The 15,745-nt window shown below is 46.2% G+C and overlaps 1 protein-coding gene across 2 annotated transcripts in view; it reads left to right on the forward strand.

The window, feature by feature from the left end:
* The window catches only part of SLC35D2 (solute carrier family 35 member D2), a 464,130-nt gene that overhangs the window by 413,642 nt on the left and 34,743 nt on the right, over positions 1-15,745 (forward strand). The window lies entirely within an intron of this gene.

The raw sequence follows: 15,745 nt of genomic DNA on the forward strand, positions 1-15,745 counted from the left end.
TCTTCAAGTTCCAAGTTACAGGTAAGAACATTCGGTTAAAGAGACACAGAGACATCCACTGGCACCGTCTCTCTCGGGCAGCTCACTTCTCAACCTACATACACAGAACAGTGACGGGGAATTACACATCAACACTCCACTACTCAACATTCCACAGGCATTCCAGCAGGTAACATTCTCACAACACAACATGGTCAAAGGAGCACATTACAACATTGTTACAACTATTGTGCTACTTTCCTACAAAAAAGGAAAGAGAAAAACATCTACAGATGCAATCACATGAAATGTCAATATGAGATGAACACTACAATCCCCAGAAATGAAACTTAAACCCACAATGACCAATTTACCCCTACAATATTGACCTTTTAGAGTAAATAAATAAACAAACCCTTAGCAGGTACACTGTGGCATTAAGGCCCCATCCCAAGGGCTGGAATGGGGTGTAACAGCTTGGCAGCCCAAGTTAATGGCCTGACCGAAGCGAGGGCCATTAACGATGGCTCCGGGCCTTTACACCCTTTCCAACACTTGGCACGGGGGCTGAAGACCATTAGCACCCCCGGCTACCAAAGCAGTAAACCGGGGTGCTAAAAGCGCTACTACTTGTGTTCTGGTCTAATAGTGGCACAGACAAGTTCTCTGGGGCAGCAATACTAAAGCCATCCTGGCGGCAGCAGGACTATGCAGCTGCAATGACGAGTTCAATGGTACAATCCATGGCAATCAGGTACAGAGTAATGTTAAGACATTGTTGTTGAGATCACGCTGTAAAATAGATTACTCCCTCATGCACGAACAAACAGTCACATGCATTTGCAGAGAGATTGACAGGTTGCAAATGCCTGTGGTTACAGCAATGGGAATATATTCCATAATGTCAGCTATGTACCATACTTGAAAGCAACATTTGGACAGATTGTCCGTTTTTATTGACAGAAATGGCTATTTCATTGACACAGCACCACTGTTTTGCCCTATGTTATCACGATGCATGGCCCATACAGCCTTGTGACATTTTCTATTCATTCACCACTATATGACTCTTTCTCTTTTAGCAGGGTTCGAAGCATACCCTGTCCATAATGGCAGGCACAAACATATGCATTGTATAGCCAGAGCATTGGTGGCCTAAAGGTTTGAACACTCCCCTAAGGGGCAGAATGCATACAAAAGCCAATAGTGGTGGGTTTCAGCCTTAACAGTGATGCTTTCCATGTGTTTTCTTTTATTCCAAGCATTTATTTGATTATTTATTGGGAGTTTGTATGGCGCCTGTACACAAGTGTTTCCAGGCGCTACAAGACACAAAATGGGGGGTGAGGGGCATGGGGCATAGGAAAAAAGAAAACAACGATTATATTGCCATTGTAGCAATCCTACCGTGCAAGTGCAAGACACAGGTGATAAGAGCAGGGGAGGGAGGAGTAGGGTACAGGGATGGGAGAGGGAGAATTGCAGGATTGGGGGCCCAGGAAGGGGGCAAGTGCTGAGGGTGGCCAAGAGGGCAAGTGTCAGGGGAAAAAGGGGGAAGGGCAGATAAGTGTGATGGACCAGGTTCGGACAAGTCCAGGCAAGGGAGCCCGAGGGAGACTAGTCAGGAGTGATTTGGCCACCGTCTGACTCAGAAAGGACCAGGCACCACTTGCAGCATCAGATGGACATTAGCACAGGAGGGGGAGAGGGAAGGAAGAGGAGAAAAGAACATTCTTGAGAAGTTTCCAGAACTTAAGATCCGGCTCAAGTATGAAGGGGGTGGGGAGGCTGTTCCAGAGGGAGGAGCCTGCTGAGGAAAGGGATCTACCTCCCACTCTCTGCTTGGAGAAACGTCTCACCTGTTGAGAGTTGGAGCTAGAGGACTGAAGAACTCTAGCAGGGAAGTATTTAGGGAGAGAAAGCTGGATTTAGAGAGGTCCTAGGCCCCAGACAGCCTTGTGGATGATGCAAATGGTCTTGAATTTGATCCATGCGGTCACCGGGAACCAGTGGATCGATTATAGGGCTGGAGAGATGATGTCCCTTCTCTTGAGGACAAGGATAAGTCTCTCAGCCCTATTCTGGATTAGTTGAAGGGGGCAAAGGGAGGAAAGTGGCAGATTGAGGCAGAGGCTATTGCAGTAGTCCAGCCTAGAGAGAACCCGAGAAACAGAGCTCTAGAGACGTTGAGTTTCTGGGGGAAGGTGAGGAAAGGGAGAATGCCTCAAAGGAGGTGGAGCTGAAAGTTGGACTTCTTGGCAAGGTCTGTGATGTGTGGAGAGAAGGCGAGAGAGGAGTCAAAGAGGACCCCAAGGTTTTTTGCCTCATAAGAGGGTGGGGGGAGGGGGCTCAAGTAGGGTGGCCGGAGAGTGTGGGGAACAGGGAGCAGGCATCCCAATGAGAAGGATCTCTGCCTTACTGTCATTAAGGCAGAGATCATTGGCGGAGCAATGCACCTGAAAAACAGTCAGGCAGTCAGGAATGAGAGAAAAAGGGGAGGAGGTAGAGGATGGAAGCTTAAGGGAGAGATTTGTGTCATCAGCATAACACTGGAAATGAGGAGAGAAGGTGGAGATCAAGTGGGCCAGAGGGGCTAGGTAGATGTTGAAGAGCCATGGCGATATGATAGAGCCCTGCGGGATTCCACAGGTAGAGAGTGAGGTGGAGGAGAGGAAAGGACCCATTGGCACTTGGGAGGGTCAGTTTGAAAGGAAGAAGGTCAACCATGCCAGTGCACGGTCTGTGATGCCTAGGGTATCCTGGAGACGATTATGAGGATGGAGTGGTTTACTATGTCAAAGGCAGAAGAAAGATCAAGGATGATCAGAACTGAGGTTGGAGTTTGAGTCCAGGTTTGAGAGCAGGTCTTCAGGAGAGCACTTTCCATGCCTCTGGATGCTCTGAAGCCAGACTGGTGGTCATGCAGGCAGCCAGCCGCTTTGGTGTGGAGAGTCAGTTGGGAGATGACCAACCTCTCCATTAGTTTGCCCAAGAAAGGGGTGATAGAGATAGGGTGATAGTTAGCCGGTCATGTGTTAAGGTTTAGGAGGCCGCCCTAATTTAGTGGAACAGGGGAACCTTCTGAACAAGCAAGACCAATCAAGACAGCTTGGCGGGCGGTCAAGACTAGGCTTCAGGAGGGGTGAGAGTGATTGGAAGCCCACAATGAGCACATAGTAACGAGCCACAGAATACTCTTAGACAGATGTATATCAAAAATACATATGCATTTATTATAGGATTTATAATCAAATACGAATAACCACATTAATGAAGAAACAATTACCACACAAGCATATCACTATGTAACATGTATACAATTGCCTTTAGCCTAATGCAAGATGGGGGAAAACAAATTCACAAACTGTAACAGAAGGGGGGTTAACACAATTATTGCATTGGGCAAACTTCAGAATCCAAACCCTAACTTAAGCAGTCCAACCCTACGAAGTGGGGAGCCTTGCGCTGAAAAGTACATCAGTGCATTTACAATGCGCGGTTGTGTGTCTGTAGTGAAAATTGTACATCTCCAGGGGGCTGTAGCAGTTCAGGAAGGGGCTTAAGGCGATGAAGAATAAACCTACTTTCCTTATTTGAGGAGGGTTTACCCTTGCAGACAGAGCAACTTTCGATGCTCAGGAATAGCTAGGGAGTGCAGGCTAGCCCAGCCAAAGTGAGGATCTTTTAAGGGATTCTAATGCGTAAAAGGATATTGAGTGTGCCAGGGGCCACCAGTAAGTGTAGCAAGTACTCACCACCTCTTCTCACAGGTCAGACCAAACTTTGACATTTTAGTCAAGGTCGCATGTAGGTTCTAACACTGCAGTTTCTCTGCTCTATAGCTTTCAGTGGCTGCAGGACAGGACGATTGTCTGTGACGGGACAGTGGCATTTTCTCAGCTCACCAAGAAGAGAGGAATAAAGTTCCGGTGCAGCAGGCTTCCAGGTACATGTGGGCAGATAGGCAAAGCACCTACAGCGACCATCACCACAGCGTAGTGTAAGGAAGGCATGGTATGAAACAGTGAAGATAGACACAGTGATCACAGTTCACAGGTGTTTATTGAACTTCAATGGGTTGGTTCAATGCCTATCTAACCCTAAATCTAAAGATGAGGGAAAGCTACGACCATCAAATAATAATATGCAGTCCTAGTGAAATCTCTGACGAAATAATAGGGCCTATACTAATAAACCTATTGCCAATCCTTACTTCTAAGTACAAATGGTGTGGGACAACAATGTATGCAAAAACAAAAGTGTTCAAGAAATTATATGTTAATGTTAAAGGATATTTGTACCGCACACTATCACCACCAGACTGGTCCCCTAGCGCTCTGGCGAATCTGAAAATGAAAGGGGAAGGGCGATGAGTTAGTGGGAACAAGCAGGATAAGTGCAAGAGAGCAGTGATGTGCTATTGGCAGCTTCAGTTCGGTTAACACTGTTCGCTGAGCTTGGGGTGCTTTCCGGTCAGTAGCCGTCGTGTGCTGTTGTGCAAAGATATGTGTGGTTTGTTTTGTTGTTGCGGTGTAGGGAAGTTTGTGCGGTTTGTTGTGCTTTAGGGTTGTGGTCGTGTTTGGTTGGAGTTTGAGAGATGTATGCATAGGGGTGAAATTGTTAGTAGGTTGGTTATTGGCCTCGCTATCTAGAAGTGATATGTGCGAAATGTCCACTTTCTTTCTAGATGTGGCGCGTGAATATCTCTGCATTTCTATCTGCATCCGGCACTGGCTAACATTCACAATCCTGTCTATATATGATACACATCACTATTCACAATTCCATTCAAATGTGGCACTGGCCCACCTTCGAAATCCTGTCTAGATGCAAAGCAAGCTAGCATTCACAATTCTATCTAAATGTGGCATTGGTAATATTCCAAATGCAGTCTAGATGTGGCAATGGCTAATATTCGCTATTCTATCTAGATGTTGCACTGGCCGACATTCACAATCGGGTGTCTAGATGTGACGCAGGCTAGTGTTCACAATTCTATCTAAGTGTGGTACTTGCTAACATTCGCAATTCTATCCAAGTGCGGCACTTGCTAACACTCACAATCCTATCTCGAAGCGACACAGGCTAATGTTCAAAATTCTAAGTGCGACACTTGTTAACATTCACAATCCTATCTCGATGTGACGCAAGCTAACGTTCACTATTCTATCTAAGTGTGGCACTTACTAACATTCACAATTATATCTAAGTGTGGCACTTGCTAACCTTCACTATCCTATCTCGATGCTACACGGGCTAATGTTCACAATTCTATCTAAATGTGGCACTTGCTAACATTCACAATCCTATCTCGATCTGACACAGCCTAATGTTCACAATTCTATCTAAGTGTGACACCTGCAAACCTTCACAATTCTATCTAAGTGTGCCACTTGCTAACCTTCACAATTCTATCTAAGTGTGGCGCTTGCTAACATTCACAATTCTATCTAAGTGTGGTACTTGCTAACATTCGCAATTCTATCCAAGTGCGGCACTTGCTAACACTCACAATCCTATCTCGATGCGACACAGGCTAATGTTCAAAATTCTAAGTGCGACACTTGTTAACATTCACAATCCTATCTCGATGTGACGCAAGCTAATGTTCACAACTCGATCTAAGTGTGGCACTTGCTACCATTCACAATTCTATCTAAGTGTGGCGCTTGCTAACATTCACAATTCTATCTAAGTGTGGTACTTGCTAACATTCGCAATTCTATCCAAGTGCGGCACTTGCTAACACTCACAATCCTATCTCGATGCGACACAGGCTAATGTTCAAAATTCTAAGTGCGACACTTGTTAACATTCACAATCCTATCTCGATGCGACGCATGCTAATGTTCACAATTCTATCTAAGTGTGGCACATGCTAACCTTCACAGTTTTATCTATTTTTCAAGTTTTAAGGGTGACGGGGCCGCAAGGGCAAGATGGCCTTACCTGGGTCCCTGTGCAAATGGGGGCTAAGGTGCATGGGCCCTAGTTCCCTTCTGCTTGGTGCAGGCCTTAGAGGACAGTCAGAGACTTGTTGGGTGGGAAGGAGGGAGGAGGGAGTGGGGAAACACGGAAGAGGGAAGCAAAGCGCTCAAGAGCGCTTTCGTTTTCTTTGTTTTCTTTTTTTTTTTCTCAAGTTTTAAGGGTGCCGGGGCCACGAGGGCAAGATGGCCTTACCTGAGGCTGGGTCTCCGTGCAAATGGAGGCTAAGGTGCAGGGGGACTAGTTCCCTTCTACTTGGTGCAGGCCTTAGAGGCATATTAGAGACTTGGTGGGTGGGATGGAGGGAGGAGGGAGCGGGGAAACATGGAAGAGGGAGGTGGGGTGCTCAAGAGCGCGTTCACTTTCTTTTTCGTTATTGTTTTTTTTTGTTTTAAGGGTGGGTCTCTGTGCAAAATCTGTGCAGATATGTCAGGATAGTTGAGCAGTTGGCTTCCCTTTCTCGTGTTTTCAGCACGGTACAAGGCGGCACGCTTGAGCTTCGCACACACTCTGGCTTCTCTGCCACAAGGATTCAGTTCAAAGCATAGGTATCAGGGCCTTCTGCCAAAGTCGCTCTCCCATTGACAGTGTCTTATTTCAGAGGGCCTGATGTAACAAAAAAACACCAAAGTTCCTTTCATATCAAGATTTTCACATTCGTTTGGGCTCAGACTCCTTTAGCACAATGTTCACAATTGGTATCCCTCGTTCGGGTTTGGACCATGGATCTCCCTTATTCGTGTTTGGACCCCTTTCGCACAATGTTCACAAGTGGTCTCACTCATTTGAGCTCAGACCCCTTAAGCTTACTTTCCAAGCTTCCCTCTTTGTAACAAAAATCAAAGACTTTCGATTGTGCGAAGGGTTTTGCTTAAACCGTTGCAGGACCACTTCGATTCACTTATTTTCTTCTTTGTATCTTTTACTTTTTCTTCCGCCACTTCTTGGCTGGGTAACTTACAGAGACCTTCGATTGAGCACACTCACAGTGTCGGACCTGGTATTGTATTGTAACTTTCTTTGTTAAAGTTCAAACATCAATCAGCAATTAAGCTTTCCTCGCGTCTTTCATCACACACGTTACCAATCTTCTTTCTTGCGCTCTTTATACAATGTTGCCACTTGCAACCTTGACTTCAGCACAGACCGGTATTACATTGGTCTCCCCAACTCGCCAGCTGTGTTGATATCTCTGGTGCTGCTTTGATTCTAAAGCCAAGGACGGTACCACGACGGCTGCTACTCCTCCCTGACTCGGTCAGCCATGCAGGAGGGACACGGGTATCTCTGACACACAATGCTGGATTCTTTAGTCTGGTTTCCTGGCCTTACACTTTTTAATCTGAAAGATTCTGGAAAGTAATGGTTTCTCACCTGAAAAGTGAAGTGTAACTCTCTCCTTGTGCACCCTTCTTGGTTTGCCATCTTTCTTCCCTCGTTCAGCTGCCGTCTGTGAAATACTCTTCCTTTGTGTGCTTTGCCTTGCTCAGAGTGTGCTCACCTGCTCTACCTTTTATCCCTGTGGGGAAGCTTAATGGAAGTCGGTTGTGAATGGTTATCAGTAATTGCTTGACCTTGCCTTACCATAGTAGTGGGACGTGTCATGTACAATGCTTGGGTGCGAGTCTGTTTTCTCCCAGAGCGGGCTGTCCATGTGAAAGTGTTTGTGAAGGGAAAGAGGGGTGGGGGGGAGTTCCTATATATCCTACCCAGTGGGATGTGGTACTGGTGTTATAGGGAGGGGGATACTGCGTCTCGCCATCAGGTGTCCCACTCCCCGAACACCCCTCACCCATCCTCCCACACTGGTCCAGCCCCAGGGTCTGGATCCAAAGGCGATGGCCGTGCCCTGGCCACCCGAGAGACCCCTGGCGACTAGTGGGTGAGACACATTCTGGTTTCTCACAGTAGTGATGTAAGGATCCCAAAGGCTTGCAGCGTGGTGCACCCTCCTAGATCGCGACCCAGGGGACCCTGTCTAATTTGGCAGGAGAGGGCAGAGGACCACAAGCTAGCAATTCCCCAAGTCTCGACTGTCAACTTGGGATGGTGGCGCTCCTATGCGATACCCCGGGTAGAGCTAATCAGTTCAGTGGACGACCCAGGAACACTTCTGAGAAGGCTCTTTTGGCAGGTAATCAAGAGGTGCTGAGAGTAGCTGCTCCCACTACTCCAAAGGGTCAAAGCGCCCTTGCAGGCCTCCTAGGATAGATGAAAGCAGCTGGCTCAGGGTGCCAAACCTTCCAGTGCATCTCCGGCGGTTCCACAGGTCTGCTTCAGCGTTTCAGGATAATTAGCCCCTTCTGTAGTTTGGTATGTTTGGTATGAACTTCAGTTGATCAACCTGGAATGGATGCAGAGCCCCTTCTCGGTACGTGCTCAAATCTGGGATAACCAATGAAAGATCTGCTCTCATGGCCCACAATGGTCTCAGTCATTCAGGCATACCAGACATCCTGGCAACAATAATGTGGATTGGGAACAACAAAGCGGTGACTGACACACACTTCTTTGGCCAAATGACAGAGAACGAGACTGTCAATGTGGGCAGAAGCGTTGCCAGGGGGCCAGGGAGCTCAAGGTGGGATGAGAGGAGAGAGTGGTCATACCAGGAGAGATTAGTAGTTAGAGAGTTGGAAAGAGGGATGTCTGTTGAGATGAGAGCATCCAAGCTGTGGCCGGCAGAGTGGGTTGGGACAGAGCGAAGAATTGTAAGGGAAAGAGGGTCACAATGGTCATGAAAGAGTGCAGTGGCCAAATCAGGGGAGTCCAGATGGATATTGAGCTCCCCAGGGAAGAAATGTTTGGAGAAGGAGACCAGGAGAGAAGAAGAGAGGTCTGCCTATTCCGAGAGGAAGAGGGCGGTAGGTCTGGGGCACCTGTAGATAGTGTCAAGAGTGAGGGAGAGGGAAGGAGAGATGGACAGACTGCAGAGAGACATTCAAATGAGGAGTAGGATTGAGTGGGAATGATGGTAGCGGGAATCCACTCTGGGAAAATCAGGGCAACTCCGCCCCCAGATTGGGTGGCTCTGGTATTGGACAGGATGTTATAGCCTACAGGGAGAAGAGTGTCAAAAGCAGTGACAGAGCTGGCCTTGAACCACGTCTCAGTGAGAGCAAGGACATCGAGTTTAAGGTCTTCAAGGAGAAGACAGATGTCGGAGGAGTGTTTGACAGCAGAGCGAGAATTGAGGGCAGCTCAGTGAAGCTTATTTCCCCTTTTAAATGTTTTCCCAGCAGGGTGCAAGGGCAGGATACCCCCAACGAAGGGGCGAAAGAGGAGGATGGAAGATGGTAGGGAGGGAAGAGGTGGTGGGAAGTTGAAAAGAGACAGTAGACGTCTGTCATGGAGGAGGAGGTTGGGCTCAGAAGCCTGTGCCATGACAGTGCCATTTCAATAGACCATGATGATGCACCTGGATGATGAGGAATATGCCAAGAGCACTTCCCATCTGGTGCCACCATTTATGGGTGAGGAAGAAAAAGGAGAGAGTACTGAGGCCATATGGGGAGTCCAAAGTTTAGGAGAAGGTGAAGCAAAGAGTATGTCAGTGACAGTTTGTCTGGAGGAAGCACTGACGTAGGTATCGGCAATGGGAAGGCCAGTGTTGAAGACCAGGAGAGCCTTCATAAGTTTTTGTCTTCCAGACTTTGTGAGAGAAGGAGGATAGGTGATGGCGAAGCAGTTTGAATAGATACGATAGATGGAGAGTGCCATAGGGACGAGGTTACGGGTGGGTGGGCTCAGGGATGTGCACAGTGGAAAGAGAAGGACAGAGTGTCACAGTGCACGGCAGAACTCACCAGGCTGCCAAGTAGCCAGCAGCAGCAGCGGAGGAGACCAGCAATATACAACAACAAAAGCCCAGAGAGGGCAGCTATTTCAGGATCTAGAGGTAATTTAGCAGTTCATAAGGCAGAGTCCTAAAATGCAGTACAACATATACAGTGCAGGTTCCAAGGCACACCTAGATTCCATTTTGAAGGTAGAACCCTAAAATGCAGTACAACATATACAGTGCAGGTTCCAAGGCACACCTAGATCTAATTTCGAAGGCAGAGCCCTAAAATGCAGGACAACATGTACAGTGCAGGTTCCAAGGCACACCTAGATTTCATTTTGAAGGCAGAGCCCTAAAATGCAGTACAACATATACAGTGCAGGTTCAAGGGCCATGAAAAACAAGTCAATGTAGAAAACAGCATTAAACAGGCCATGCACAGGGAGATCACAGGCAGCAGATGGAACAAATAGAAAATGGGCTGCAGTGAGGAAGTGATGGCATGTTTATGAGTTGAGGGTGAGTTTGAGCCTGATAGTAGGTAAGTATAGGCTGCAATTTCAGAGGCACATAGGAAGAGGCAGCGGAAGTAGAGAGCAAGAAAATGTTTGTTTGATGCCACAATGCTGGGAGGCTTGTGGCAGCGAGGGTGGATCATGGCACTAGAGAGCGTAGAAAATCTGAGAGGAAGTCAAAGAAATCCAACAGAAACCTCCCTCAAGGGGGGCCACCATAGAAAGGTGCCATTGGGGTTGAGTAGTGGCACTGCACCACAGGCAGTGGTCGCATCAAAAGGGGGAAGTGTGCAAGGTGCGGTGGGACAGTGGCGCTTTGGGGAATGGGCCAGACAGACCCTATCAAACGCTTTTGGGTGCAGTAACAGGCAGTGTGAGAGTGCGTACCATGAAATACACTGCAGTGGCCTGGTGTAGATGAGGTCCTCGGATTGCTGGCCCGGACAGGGCCAGGCAGGGTAGACCCTTGTGAAGGGGTCATCTCTCTGCCTGCAGGCTCCACTGGTTGATCAAAAAAAGGTGGCCAGACAATCACGCAAGGCGAGGTGGGCTCAGGCTGCCCACACTGAGGAATAGTTTGAACAAAGAAATTGCGCCGGCCATTTTTAAAAGTCGGTGAGGCTGCCGAGCTGGATGAGCATATGAAGAAAAACAATGTTGCAGTCTTCACGTGAAACGAAAAAGCACTGAGAGTGCATTTCTCTGCATCCGTGGACCAAGTGGGAATTGTGCGCTATAATTAGCAGGTGCTTCACAGTCGCTAGAATATACACATGTGAGAGCTCAGAAGTGCACAGAAATATGCACGTACCTCTCAGGACGTTCAGGTAGTGCATGCTCCTCAAACAGCTCCGTGGAGAGTGGGGTCCACTATTCTTTAACAAGGGCACTTACACAGGGATATTCTTTATTCAGTCGGCTTGTTACTAGTATTAGATCTTAATACTATGGTATTTCAAATATTCTTTCCTGGGATCACCGGACTTCGCCCACATAAAGTTATGTCATCATCAATAAATGTGTATTTGGCAGTTCCCCTATGGGAACTGCTTGTGTCTAGAAATAGTCAGCACTAGAGAGAGAATTGAAATATTTCAAATATGTTCATAGCCTAAATTCCCCTAGATACCCACTGCAGGTATATCATTTTTAGAAATAGTCAAAATTCAGATACATTTCTTGAGTGATGTCCCTTTCGGTCAACTAATGCTCTTTAGCACAGTGTGGTTTTTTTGGGAAGAAATCAGCCAAAAAACAGTACTTCATTTTGTCAGGTGTGGCTGTAAACACACACACATATTTCTTTACTTCTGCAGCTGATGTTGACTTCATGTTGTGGTTCACTCAACTCCTACATTTGGCTCAAGGACAGCCACATGGAATATTTGATCGCGGCTGGGGTGTGGCTAGCCTCTTCTAATCGTCACACAAAAGCCAATGCAGTGATGGCATTCAGTTCTCCACCAAATGCATAATGGGGCTGGTAGTCTGCGGTCACTTCACTTGGACACAGTAAGTAAAACCGATCCAACAATGTTCTTCAAATTATCATGATTATGTATACCCTGGTCATTACTAATAACACATATTGGGTCTTTAAAATGTTCCTTTCCAAGATAACCTTCTTCCTGACTGATCCTTTCCTTTTAATTCGTTTTTCACATTGTCTTCTTCAGCAGATGGTGGTTTTATTTTATGGTTCCCACACGCCCTGCAATTTTTCCATACCTGAATACTTACTGTAAATGTGTGGCTAGCTGATGCTTATCGGTCTCCTCGCCCTCTCTGTGCCATCTGCATTTACATTTCAGCCGTCGGGGAGTACTGTTGAGCATCATCCCTAGCCTCAGCAAAAGCCAGGACTCCCCAGCCATGAAGATCTCTTGGCATTTCAGATCATGTGGCTGGGGCCCGTTTCTTGATCTTTGCCCCCCAAACACCTGCTGTCTTCATTCCATGGCCAAGATGTACACATATATTTTGTAAATGATTGATATTATAGTGTTTTATGTGTTGGTCATTTGCGCGCCATATTTCTTTACAAAAGGCAATGGATTGAGAGCTTTTGACCTTAGCTGTCTGCTGCTCCTTTTTCCAAAGTTGAGTGTTCCATTCTCTAGACTGCCAAAGCTGCGGCTAGGAATCCTGCACACAGGTATATGAGCTCCTGCATAGCTCGGTGGGCCACTGTGGGCCATGGTCCATTTTACAGTAACAACGGTTGCTACAGGGGAGGGGCAGAACCAGAGCAGCACCTTATGTTTGTTTGTGTGCGCGCCTCCCCCACACTGGGCCACCTGCCTTTCATGAGGGGGGAAATGTTGAACATCAATCTCAGTGGTCAAGTTCAGGCTTCAAAGACCAGCCCCCACGAGCAGGGCTATCTTAAGCACGTTTGGGGCCCTGGGCACGGACATCTTTGGGGCCCCACTCCACCAAACCAAAGGAATTAAGTGATCAAGAATATATGCCCGGCCCCCCCGCCGCAATCACAACCCGTAGGTTGATATGCTGCCTTACAGTATTAAAAATAAGCATGTTTACTCCCTTTAAGTCCCCTTACCCTCTTCATTCTTGCTCTCATCAGAATGGTAAACAAGTACCTTTTGAAGGCCAACATTATCGGTCTACAAAGAGGTTACTTCTGTTCTAGCATAGATACAGGAGACCTTTTTTATCATTAGCATCCAGGAAAGTATGCAGCCTGTAGTATTAATGCAGGACTGTACATAAAAGGTACATCTAACCTAGAATAGACAGAGAACTCACATTTGCTGCCTCACAGAACGCAAAAGTGCTCAAGCATGGATAGAGGAGACCGATTGGAAGGAGGGAGAAAGCTACACATACCATAGCATGGATAGGGGATGCAGATTAGAAGCTACCAGGAAGGTGTCTGTATCCAGACAGACTGAGATTAGAAGTGGGACGTGGTTTTCAAATAGTGTTGCCATTAGAGATTAATGGAGCAAGTGCCTGTGGTGTGCAATATATCAATGCTCACTATTATTGCGGGAGCAACACTATAGCCAGTGAAACCATAAGTGAGGCTGTTTTGAAGATCATACCCTGAGAAGGAAATCACTCTATAGGGCTGACAATTTTGAAAGGTTTAGGGACTGGCAATTTCGAGAGGCTAGGCAATACAAGATTAAATTAGATGCCCAGCATTACACAAACTGGTTAAGGGGTGAATCTGGGATGTGTGCCAACTCTGCAATTTCTGCATTTGAACACTTTCATTACCAGTTCTTACCATGAACTAAAATAATCTATTTTTTTTTATAAAAACTGACTTGGAAAGTACACCAATCTCATTACCAAACATGACAATTTTTAAAAACAAAATATTATAGAAGGGTGTAACAGAATGATTTTAGCTTCATTCTCTCCATCATCAAGGGAAGTACATAGGTACCAGCATACCAATCAGTGTGATTTAACAGATTTAATCTGTGTCTGTCTTTTGTATTTTAAAGTTTTACATACTTCCAAAACACTGGCTTGTGAAATTATCATTTATAAACGTGCAGAAAAACCTTTGACTTTTACAAAAATGCAAAGCGTTTTTAGTGTCAAACAAGCAGACTTTAAAATATGCTTGCCCAAGTCCTGCACCATCTGGTCCGCTCCCTTCTGTCTACCACCCCTTCCACTCAAATGGCCTACATAAGAAGAAAGATCAAGTAATGGGCTAAATGATGCCACCAGCATGCAAGAAGGGAAAACTCACAGAAGACAGCACAGTAATGTACGAGATATTAGATGATTTGACCGGGATCACTGTATTGTCTCCTGGCAAAGGCAGGATACAAGCACTTTGGTTCCTAATTTGGATACTTATTCATATCTTGGACTAACAGTTTATGCTCATCGTTGGGGGTGATTGCCTAGGTTTTACAACACCCCATCCGAACAAACCAATTTCTAGACCTTCACCATTAGGATGACATGTTTGTTTGTATTGCAATCCCTATCTGGTGCAGGTACATTGCTGATAAATGCACCTATTGTGCTGCAAGACCAAGTACATATGCAGGTAGGTTTATAAACTTCAGACATAGGAAAGGCTCAGCCAGCCTTACAGGAATGTGCTATTCTAATCTTGCATAGGAACACCTATCTCTGCAATGAGTGCTTAACACACTGAGCTAACTTCTGAACCATTGTGGCACTCAATTTACCACTATGCATTTCAAATTTAGCTATTGCACATGATCAACATAATTCCCACAGGAAGGAAAGAATACTACAGAAGCTGTGCCGTAAGGAACACACAAACTATGTATATTACACTGAACACAGAAAGCATTGCATGATAAATTGATCGAGGCAGAATGTACTTGCCAAAACTGGAAGGCAATAGGTTTAGAGCCTCAGAGCCATGCTGTAAAATATCATGATGTGTGCTATTTAAGTCTGGTGAACAAAGGAGTCTTACTCCTTTAGATCAGACAGCCTTGTGGGGCCCCCTCCAAGCTGGGGGCGCTGGGCAAGTGCCCCTTTTTCCCTGCCATAAAAACGTCTCTGCCCACAAGGTGACCAAAGCTTTTTTACTTCTATTGTTTTTTACCCCACCGCTGGTTGCCCTCTGCTCCCCGGCCGTAGTCATTTTGGTTAAGCTGTAAGTTGGAAATGTGTTGAACTTTTGCTACTATTATTATTTGTTTGTTTTAATGCACTGTAGGCCATTTGTAGGTATTTGTAGGTCAGCACAACCCGGGTGCCATCATATCATTGATTCCTTTCATGAAAGGATGGTCGTTATTTCTAAATAAAGTCAGAAAACGTATGTATGGATTCCACCAAAGCTGCTTAATTTACAAAAAATGATAGACAAAAACAAAACGTATAGCAGATTCTACTTATCATGATTAAGATGTTACTGTGTAGAATTCTGCCAACGATCATCTATGGTTCCGGGCTAACCAAAGCAGGCGAGGAGGACCTGCACCACAGCACCAAGAGATGAAATGGGTGTGCAACCATGGCCTTGCCTAATTGCAGGCACGTGGCGGGCGGTCACTCTGTACTCCCTTTTACTGCCCGCCTGTAATGGACTTGCTATTTCCTATGGTTTGTTTCATGTTGCACTTGGCCAACAGGTTTACAGAAAGAGTGCACATTTCAATCAAACAATGTATTTGAGTTTGAGGTGATATCAGCTACATACAAAAACCTGGCGTGACTATGCGCTCGACGCCATTTTGAAGATGGCACTGAGCACCCAGCCTGCATGGTATGAGGTCATTAAGTCGCGAAGATCATCTCACGGTAAACAATGCCGATTTCTTTTTTTATGCTCTTTTCTCACATATATGTGCGAGGGCGGGTAATGGTAATTATGTTAATCGGTGGGTTGGGGGGATGCAGGCGGCCTCCCCCCGCATCTATATGTGAAAAAAGAAAAAAACAATGAAAAACATTTCGGCATTTTTTTTGCTGCCTGCAGGACAGTAGATAATGCAAGATGGTGGCCATG

Source organism: Ambystoma mexicanum, chromosome 6p (genome assembly GCF_040938575.1).
Source record: "Ambystoma mexicanum isolate Mex_15411 chromosome 6p, UKY_AmexF1_1, whole genome shotgun sequence".
NCBI lineage: Eukaryota > Metazoa > Chordata > Amphibia > Caudata > Ambystomatidae > Ambystoma > Ambystoma mexicanum.